Here is an 11,157-nt window from a genome sequence, read left to right on the forward strand (position 1 = left end):
TTAATTTGTTAAATTTAGGGATAATTTGTCATACAGCAATCACATAATACACTGACTATATTATGACTTAAAAACAGTGATGTCCTAAGTACAGAGAGCGTAGGAGATTAAATCAAACAAATCAATTTCCTAAAGTAATGCTAAGTAAGTGAAAATGTGAGATGAAACCCCTTAGACTCCAGACCTGTACATTAAAATACTACATTATACAGCTTCTGATAAAAACTCACTGCAAAACCACAGGATAATTGTTCAAGGTCCCTTGTTATCTAAGAGTTTCTCCCCTTCTAGTTTTTACCTATTTATACGCCATTGTTTTCAAAGAGGATATAAAGCAGGGGTAGTCAACCTTTTTATACCTACCACCCACTTTTGTATCTCTGTTAGTAGTAACATTTTCTAACCACCCACTGGTTCCATAGTAATAGTGATTTATAAAGTAGAGAAGTAACTTTACTTTATAAAATTTATAAAGCAGAGTTACAGCAAGTTAAAGCATATAATAATAATTACTTACCAAGAACTTTATGTCAGATTTTCGCTAAGTTTGGCAGAATAAAGCTTTATAAAACAACTTACTATAGTTAAATCTATCTTTTTATTTATACTTTGGTTGCTCTGCTACCGCCCACCATGAAAGCTGGAACGCCCACTAGTGGGTGGTAGGGACCAGGTTGACTACCACTGATATAAAGCATCTCAACAATTTTACAATATACTGTAATAAAATTAAAATAAAATCAAGTAAGAAAATCAGAATGAAGGATAAAAAAATCACAAGGAAAAAAAAATCACAAGGAAGCTAGGTGGGCTTATTTGCTGGGTAGAAACAGCAGCCACAAATCCTGAACTCTGAATGTTCAAGATTTCAGGACAGAGGGGAGAAAACAAAACAAAACAACAACAAAAACATGATCAATTTCATGATTCCCAGTGCTCTCAGAAAATTAAAGCAATTAGTTGCTCAAAAGAACAACTACTCCTGGTTGAAACCAGAGGAAAATTATTTTTCACTTAGGCTCTCACACAGGAAATACTGAGACATAGTCATCAACAGCCACAAAGACATCTATCTATAAGGGTGAAAACAATGTTGTCTCGCTTCCTAGTGAGGGCTCAACACATGTACGGATTTTAGAGGAACTACTAGATGAATGAATGCCTGGTTTCTCTCTTTTCCCATTCTTAACATTTTTTTTAAATTTCTACTTTCTGACACCTTCTCTTTGCTGGGTTGAGCATTAGTGAAAAAGCTGCAAAAGCCTGTGCTGAAAATGAAGACCAAGGACAAAATCACTATGACAATCAGTGTTCTATAAAGAGGAGAAGGGGGAAGAAAAGGAGGATGGAACTCCCTAAATAAATCAACTGCTTCCTTCCTTTTAATGAATGAATCCTCCTTCCATAGACGTGTGCCCTGCCTTCTGCTGTCCTACTAGGCAAATTTTAAACGAGCTATTAGGACATAGTAGATTTCTACAGTTAGATCTTTTCCTTTTACAACTGTAAAATGATACTTCTAATTTTTTTTTTTTTTGCTGTGATCTCTAAATCCTACAATACCACCCTCAACAACCTAGATGGGAATGCCTTGCCTCATGTAGTGATTTAAAGTCTTTGGCTAAACTATTTGAATGCTTATTATTTCCTGGATCTCAATGACCTTACAAATGAAGCTATTATATGATTATGGAAGAACTATTAAAAATAATATCAGGTGCCTGACCTGTAGTGGCACAGTGGGATAAAGCGTCAACCTGGAACACTGAAGTTGCCGGTTCGAAACCTTGGGCTTGCCTGGTCAAGGCACATATGGGAGTTGATGCTTCCTGCTCCTCCCCCTTCTCTCTCTCTCTCTCTCTCTCTCTCTCTCGCTCTCTCTCTCTCTCCCCTCTCTCTAAAAATCAATAAATAAAATATTTTTAAAAAATAATAATAATATCAGGAAGCCAATGGATAAAAAATAAAGACATGAGCAATTGTTTGGTTTATAATCATTAAATTCTTGGTATCCATAAAGGCAAAGCACTTAAAATGAGGCAGGATGAGGCAAAGCACTGTACAACTTCTTCCCAGATGTCCTTTAGCAGGTAAATGCCAATGGTTAGCCATCTAACTTCCATGTGATTATAAGAACAGACAAGTGATTCTCAGTGTAAGGACCACACTCCTCCCCCATTAAGGGGACACCTGGAGAAGTGAACCACATATATAAGTTGAAACTACATAATAATGTGATAATATGACTTTATTTTGGAGAAAAAAGAAAATGCATATATACTGCTCACAAAAATTAGGGGATATTTCAAGATGAATACGAAGCAATAAAATATCCCCTAATTTTTGTGAGAAGTATAAAAACTTCTGAATGGAATGCTCAACAAGATCTTCTGGGCTGCAGAGGATACAGAGAAGCAGCGATTGTCAAAGTCATGAGAAAGTAGGGGATATTGGTATGGCCTTCTATGGACATACCCAGTATCTCAGGACAGGATTGAGATTTTTATCGTTATCGAAAAGGGAATGAACTTAAAGTTTGAGAAACATTGTACCAGACAGCGGACCATGTCTGACTTATCTTTCTCTCCCGAATACCATTTATACAAAACATTGGGGCAAAAAAACCCTAATGATGATAGAATGCATATCAATTGCCTAGAGCAAGGAGTATGGGGCGTCGGGGTTGACTGGGAAAAGGGACCAGGGAGCCATATGGGGTGATGAAAATGTTCTATACCTTAACTATGGTTGTGGTTGCCTGATTATATATGCATATGAAGCTACATGAGGATCAGATGGTTTGCAGACTGTTAAGAGTTCTGGACACTTCTGCTCTGCAAGGTGTTTCTGACATCTTTCAGGAATGTCTCCAAAGTCAGCAGTCTGGCTCCTAGACTTGTGTTTACTTGTCAAATTTTCAGCCTGTTCAGGACGCTTGGGCTTCCTTGAAGCAAAACTCCAGCAAGCTGGTCTCCAAGGCAGAGGGAATAGATTCGGTAAAAGCTCTTGGGCTCTCAGCTGTGTCCGCATGTTTCCCACAGAGCTCTTCTTTTCCTCTGTCATTGGTAACTGAACCCTAAGTTCCATCGAGATACAGGTCTGGCTTTAAATGGATGTTTTCTTTTTAGACTCAAAAAAGTCTCTCAGCTGCTTTGCCCAGATTGCTTGCTTCTGTGCCTCCCTTGCAATTAACTTTTGTGAGGCCACAGAGCGTCTTTGTTTTTCTCTTTCATAATGCTCCCTCATTTTTCATCTTGTTTGACTGCATATGATAAAGGGAAGAAAGATGAATAGTGGGACTGGATTGGATTTTTTTCTTACACTCTGATGTTTCTTGTTTTTGGAACAGTTTTTGTACCATCTCAATATCTGACGGAGATTTCATGTTCTCGTCTTTTTTCTTCTGTTCTCGAATCATCATTTGAAAAGGCTCAGGAACTGGAATCTTTGGCACCCACTCTTTTGTTCTTTTCTTTGTTTTTCCAGCTCCTGGGAAGTCAGCATCTTCACTGAATGCGATAACCTTTAACAGAAACATCTGTCCATAAGCTGGCGATGAGCTCCTTAGCATAGGCCATCATTCCATTCTCCTCGGGATAGATATTCTTTTCCTCAGCTGGGCAGCTCGTCTTCAGGGGAAGACACAACCAAGGAGGAAAAATGACCCAAGTCAAGTTCTGAAAGTGATGTGATTGACGAGACAGGGTGATAGGAGTTCTCTTCTGATACAGTCATGGATGAGACGTTAGAAGTGTCTTCTGTGATGATCATTGGCTGAACTTCCTTTAAATTTAATTTATTCTGGCCTGACCTGTGGTGGCGCAGTGGATAAAGCGTTGACCTGGAATGCTGAGGTTGTCGGTTCAAAACCCTGGGCTTGCCAGTCAAGGCACATATGGGAGTTGAAGCTTCCTGCTCCTCCCCCCTTCTCTCTCTCTCTCTCTCTCTCCTCTAAAATGAATAAATAAATAAAAATAATTTTTTAAAAAATTTAATTTATTCTGGTGCATTTTCTCTAACTTTCCCATAATTTCCATGTGGGCAGCCTTCAGCTCTTCTAGTTTGCTGACATATTCTTCGTTAGAGTGGTAAATATCAAAAAAGTCCATGACGCCTGACCTGTGGTGGCGCAGTGGATAAAGCGCGACCTGGAATGCTGAGGTCACCGGTTCAAAACCCTGGGCTTGCCTGGTCAAGGCACATATGGGAGTTGATGCTTCCTGCACCTCCTTCCCCCTTCTCTCTCTCTCTCTCTCTCTCACACACACACACACATTCTCTCTCTCCTCTCTAAAAAAAATTAATAAAAAAAGTAAAAAAAAAAAAAAAGTCCATGAGGTCCTTCCAGCTTATATGAGTTTGTCATCCACCCTGGGAATGTTGGTGTTAAAATCAGCCAGCCTCCCTGAAGGCCATACCTTCTCCTCCTCCTCCTCCTCCTCCCCTCCTTCTCCTCCTCCTCCTCCTCCTCCTCCAAGGCCGCTGTTAAGGGGTCTTTGTGCCAGGAGACCAGCTCACCAGTTCTGCTGCTGGGTGGGAAGAGGCCATCATCATTGCTGAGGCCTGAGTGCCCTGTGAGAGGGCATTCTACAACAGAATACTCTTCGGCCATAAAAAGGAAAGAAATTCTGACATATGCTACAACATGGGGACATTATGCTAAGTGAAATTAGCCAGTCACGCCCTGGCTGGTTGGCTCAGTGGTAGAGTGTCGGCCTGGCGTGCAGGAGTCCCAGGTTCGATTCCCGGCCAGGGCACACAGGAGAAGCGCCCATCTGCTTCTCCACCCCTCCCCCTCTCCTTTGTCTCTCTCTTCCCCTCCCGCAGCCTAGGTTCCATTGGAGCAAAGTTTGCCTGGGCGCTGAGGATGGCTCTGTGGCCTCTGCCTCAGGCGCTAGAATGGCTCTGATTGCGGCAGAGTGATGCCCCCTGGTGGGCATGCTGGGTGGATCCCGGTCGGGTGCATGCGGGAGTCTGTCTGACTGCCTCCCCGTTTCCAACTTCAGAAAAATACAAAAAAAAAAAAAAAAAAAGAGAGAAAAAAGAAATTAGCCAGTCACAAAAGGCCAAATATTGGTATGATTCCACTCATATGAGGTACTTGGAGTAGTCCAGTTCGTAGAGATAGAAAGAAGCATGGTGGACGCCAAGGGCTGGGGGCAGCGGAATGGGAAGTTGTGGTTTGCAGATTTTCAGTCCTGCAAGATGAAAGAGTTCTAAAGATTGCACAACATTGTGAGTATATTTAACACTACTAAACCGTACACTTAGAAGTGGTTCAGATGGTAAACTGTATCATTAGTTTCTTACAATTAAAAAAAAACCATCATTAATTATTTATGATTCACAGAAACTCTCAAACCTCTTTTTAGTTCATCTATGAAGTCATCCTTCTTTCTATATTTATCACAAACTTGTGAACAGTAGGAAAAACAATGTCTGGTTTAGTATCCTCTCATTGATACATAAAGCCCATCTTTCTGTGGCGTTACCATTGAATAGCTTAGATCACCGCTCTCCATCCTTCCCTGCACCTGACCTGACCCCAGTCCCCACTACAGACCCTGACCAGGAAGGCAAATGAATAAAGGGTGGGCCAAGATGATATGCCTGTACTGTGTCTGCATTATAGTAAATTGACTTGAACATTGTTAATCGGAGGCATTCAAAACTCCACCCATTTGCTGTCTCAGCTGATGCTCATATGAACTTTGTGAGCTGAAGGAAGGAAGGTAATATTATCCCTCAGATAAATATGAAAATAGATCCTTCAGGTGCATATGTCCATTCTGTTCTTCAGATTACTATCTTGCAAAAGTCCTTTGGTGCTTTGCTGGCATCAAAACCACATTTAAAACCCAGAACTCCTCCTAAAAATTCAAATATCTGTTTAAGCTTCAAGTAGTTGTTTTGATTGGAAAGTGTCTCCAAAACAAGACTTGACTTTAATAACCAAAACAAAGCAACCATTTGTTTGAAATTTTTCTCTATTAAAAAAATGTGTAGGGAATATAAGGGCACAGATCCAATACACATAAACACAGGACACTGTGAATGAACTTACTGGCAGAAAGTGGTTTAAATTGTGTCCAAAGTTATATTGTGCTGTTTGATCAGTGACAGATATTAACTACTTGATCACATGTACAGAGATAAAGGAAAAGAAAAAAAAATAGCCTATTTCTAGCAAAACACATGAAATGCCCATGTCAAGTGAAACAAAATTGCATTTAACTAATGGATTTAAGAAATAGACAAATTAAGCTAGGGAATGACAGTTCACTTTTTTTTTTTTTTTTGTATTTTTCTTAAGTTGGAAACGGGGAGGCAGTCAGACAGACTCCCGCATGTGCCCGACCGGGATCCACCCGGCATGCCCACGAGGGGGTGATGCTCTGCCCATCTGGGGCGCTGCTCTGTTGCAACCAGAGCCATTCTAGCGCCTGAGGCAGAGGCCATGGAGCCATCCTCAGCACCCGGGCCAACTTTGCTCCAATGGAGCCTCGGTTGTGGGAGGGGAAGAGAGAGACAGAGAGGAAGAAGAGGGGGAGGGGTGGAGAAGCAGATGGGCACTTCTCCTGTGTGCCCTGGCCGGGAATCGAACCTGGGACTCCTGCACACCAGACCAACACTCTACCACTGAGCCAACCGGCCAGGGCCAACAGTTCACTTTTTAAAGAATTTTTTATAGGTTTTCTTTATAAGAGAGCTCCCATGATGTATTGAAACATGATTTCATATATAGAAATTTTATTCCAATCCAACCTTCCAAGAAAGTATATAACTTGAATAAAACTAGAAAATGAATTTCTTTCAGATCAAATTGTATAAAGAGATAGCAATACCGTAAGTAGAAAAGTAAAATCACAATCCATTAGTAGAAACAAAACTAACATATGATAAGTATGGAAATATGTCAGAAAGAGTAGTCATAAAGCATTTTTTTAGCCTTTTTTGCTCTATTCCTCCACCTCCCTCACCCACACCCACCCCCCCCCCCAGGCAGAAAGCATTTATTGAATGCTAAGCAACGCTGAGATAGAAGAACTAAAGAAATAATTTCAGCCTTGGCTGGGTAGCTCAGTTGGTTTGAGCATCATTCCGATACACCAAGGTGGTTGGTTTGATCTCTGGTCAGGGTACATACCAGACTCAACCAATGAGTGCATAAATATTGAACAACAAATCAATGTGTTTCTCTCCCTCTCTCTCTCTCTCTCTCTCTCCCTCCCTCCCTCCAAAATCAATAAGGATACATTTAAAAAAAAATAACTTCAAAATGATTTTACAATTTGCAACTATGATAGGTAAAATGACCAATCGTTTACTTGCCCATGAATAGGAAAAGGATGCCAATTCTAACAAGTTAACCACCACTACTTCCAATTAATATTTTTGCTTTAGTTGCCCCCATTTCCTGGAGACCTTAGTCATGCTTTGCTGTTTTTGCAGTTTCCATATCTACCATCGAACAACTAAATTCCAAACCAAAGCTGCAAAAGGAAGGACATCTTGGAAACTTTAAGATTAAGACCCAGAACTAAAAAGCAGAAAGCTTCACAATTAGTGATTTGTGCACCTTGATCTTTGTCATAGGCCAGTGGTTCTCAAACGTTTTGAAATCAGGGTGCATTTAAAATCCTACAAATAATTGTAGGCACACTATATACAAATTTCTGAGAAATATGTTATAATAATTAAGTCAAATATTGAAAAAAATATATAGGGAAGACAAGATGGCACTGGAGTAGGCAGACGTACCAACATCCACCTCCCAGAACCAAAGTGGATTACAAAATAATTTTAAGAACTATCGTCTGGAAAAACCAACTTTGGACTAAACTAAGAGGACTCTTCAACCAAGGAACACTGAAGAAGCCACACCGAGACTGGTAGAAAGAGCGGAAACGCGGAGAGGGCTGCCCAGCTCCCCGGAGCGAACGGCAGCCAGTAGAGACTTGTGTGGCGGGAACTTAGTGTATCCCAAGGTTCTCTTTACCAAGCCACAGTCGCAGAGCTCCAGGGAAAAGCAACCTGGCCTCATCTCTCCAGGCAGAGGAGAACAGAAACTCCATCTCCACACATGCTGCAGATGGCTTTTCCAGTCTACCTGAATCATTACCAGCTAGAAGCAGCGGTCATTGGGACTTGGATGTAAGCTGCAAAGTATAGAATTGTGACAACAATTCCAGTGCCATGCAGACTTTTCCTGGATGTGGACTTTTCCTGGACTCCTGCTCCTTGTGACAGCTCCTAACAGACTGAACTGGGGTTGGGTTGCATTTTTCAGGGATTTGGCATGGTGTTGGGGCCAACTTGGACTTGGTGAACATGTTAAGGACACTACTCTTTTATGGATTCTTGCTTTATTGGCCAAGAGTTTGCTTAAAGGCTTTAATAACTGTAAAAAAAACATAGAAGACTGGGTAAAGAAGATGTGGCACATATACACCATGGTATGCTATTCAGCCATGGGAGATGATGACATCGGATCACTTACAACAAAATGGTGGGATCTTGATAATGTTATGTGGAGTGAAATAAGTGAACCAGAAAAATACAAGAACTTCAGGATTCCATACATTGGTGGGACATAAAAACGAGACAAAGAGACATGGACAAGAGTGTGTTGGTTATGGAGGGCGGGGGGAGGGAAGAAGGGAGAGGGGGAGGAGAAGGGGCACAAAGAAAACTAGATAGAGGTGATGGAGGACAATCTGACTTTGGGTGATGGGTATGCAACAGAATTGAATAACAAGATAACCTGGACATGTTTTCTTTGAATATATGTACCCTGATTTATTGATGTCACCCCATTAAAATTAATAAAAATTTATTTTTAAAAGAAAAAAGAAAAAAAGAAAGTCCAAGCGTGCTTTTATGGTAATTAAATGAAATAAATACAACAAAATTAAATTTATTCTGACATTAAAAACATTTTTATGTTACATTTTTGAGTTATGCTTTTTAGAATTCATAAAAAAGAGGGGTTAAAAATTAAAAAATGACAAAAAAGTTATCTTTTTATATATATAGATACATTCTTAGTAAGACTTAGTAAATTTGGCAGATCCTGGCACGAATGTGTTAAGTTTTTTCATTCTTGTGTTTACATGAAACATGAGCCTGATGTGTCCTAGTGATTTCTTCAATGTTTGGGCATATATTTGAAAGACAAACTCTCATTTTCTCGTCAATACCTTGAAGAATTCCTCTCTTTTTACTCTAAATGGTGTTGAGTGCAGAAAACCCCCACCATACATATCAACTTAACTTGACACCAAACAAAGGATAGAAAAAACTTGCCTCCAGTCTTTCTGGGGAACATGGCGAGTAGTGTAAACAATCCAGCGCCACAGCTTAACAGCCTTTTGCAACCTAATCAGGCAAGTGAGGTGGGGGGTTGGGCAGACTGTCAGCTTACAGCCAATTCCCCACACATCTGTCCCCCAAAATATAAACTCCAAAAGCCCTGTTGTATTTTTGGTCCCCAAAAGGCACATATTTCTCTGGAATACCATAGGGCACACCTGGAAATATTCTAGGGTGCACCAGTGTGCCCTGGCGCACACTTCGAGAACCACTGTCATAGGATGTTATGAAGATATAAAAATATGGACATATTGCCTGACCTGTGGTGGCGCAGTGGATAAAGCATTGACCTGGAATGCTGAGGTTGCCGGTTCAAAACCCTGGGCTTGCCTGGTCAAGGCACATATGGGAGTTGAAGCTTCCTGCTCCTCCCCCCTTCTCTCTGTCTCTCTCTCTCTCTCTCTCTCTCTCCTCTAAAATGAATAAATAAAAATAATTTTTAAAAAAATTTAAAAAAATATGGACATATTTATTTAAAACCTTTTTACTTTGATAGTTATGGGGATGTAAAGTACAGCATAGGGAATATAGTCAATAATATATAATTATGTATGGTGCCAGGTGGGTACTAGACTTCTTGGGTGGAATTACTTCGTAAGTTATATAAATATCTAATCACGATGCCTGCTGTATACCTGAAGCTAATATAATATTGAAAGTCAACTGTAACTGAAAAATAAAACCCTTTTTATTTTGAAATAATTGCAAGATACTGTAGTACAAATGACTTTCATATATTCTTCCTCTAGATTCACCAATTCTTAACATGTATCATATTTGCTTATTAATCTCATTCTTTACCTACTGAATCATTTGAGAGCAAATTGAGAAATCATTCCCCTTTACCCTTAAATACTTCCATGTGTATTTCCTAAGAACAAGGACATTCTCTTACAAGACCCTAATAAAATTATCCACATCAGGACATTTAATGTTATTACAATATAATTATCTAATATAGTTCATATTCAAAGTTTGCCAATTGTCACAATAATGTTCTTTATAGCTATTTTTCCTAATCCAATTCAGGATCACCCATGGGTTTAGTTATCTTGCCTCTTTAGTCTCTTTTCATCTGGGACAATCGTTAGTCATTCATTGTCTTTTATGACATTAATATTTTTGAAGAGTATGGAGCAATTATGTAGATTTATCTACCTCAAATACAAGACATGCATTTTTTAGCAGGACTATACATTATGTTATGTTCTTTTGGGGGTACCATATTGGGAGACACTTGCTTTCCATTCCTCCCATAACTCGTGATACTAATTTTGATCATTTAGCTGTGATAAACTTTTCTTTTATCTTTGTAATTAATATGCAACTTATGGGGAGTTATTCTGAGACTATGTAAATATTATGTTCCACATCACACCTTTACTTTCTAGTTTTAGCATCTTTTGATACCTGCCTAAATCAAAATTGCAACTGAGCTATAGTTTACATAAAAAACTTACTACTTTAAAGCATACAATTCAGTGGTTTTAAGTATTCTCACAAGGTTGTGCTACTATCACCACGATCCAATTCAAAAACATCTTCATCACCCCAAGAAGAAATTCTGCACCCCTTAGCAATCATTTCCCTTTCCTCTGCTTCCTGTAGCTTCAGGAAACCACTAATCAACTTTCTGTCTCTATAGATTTGACCATTTCAGACATTTCATCTAAATGGGATTATACAATATGTGGTCCTCTGTGTCTGGGTTCTTTCATTTAACATGGTTTCAAGCTTCATCCATATGGTAGTTTTTTTTTGTTTTTTGTTTTTTTTAATTTTTTT

The 11,157-nt window shown here is 39.5% G+C and overlaps 1 pseudogene; it reads right to left on the reverse strand.

Annotated features, from left to right (window-relative positions):
• Positions 1-2,742: 2,742 nt before the first annotated feature.
• Positions 2,743-5,522, reverse strand: LOC136388168 (protein FAM161A-like; annotated as a pseudogene).
• Between the last annotated feature and the right edge of the window lie 5,635 nt (positions 5,523-11,157).

The sequence above is a fragment of the Saccopteryx leptura genome, chromosome 1, assembly GCF_036850995.1.
Source record: "Saccopteryx leptura isolate mSacLep1 chromosome 1, mSacLep1_pri_phased_curated, whole genome shotgun sequence".
Classification (NCBI taxonomy): domain Eukaryota; kingdom Metazoa; phylum Chordata; class Mammalia; order Chiroptera; family Emballonuridae; genus Saccopteryx; species Saccopteryx leptura.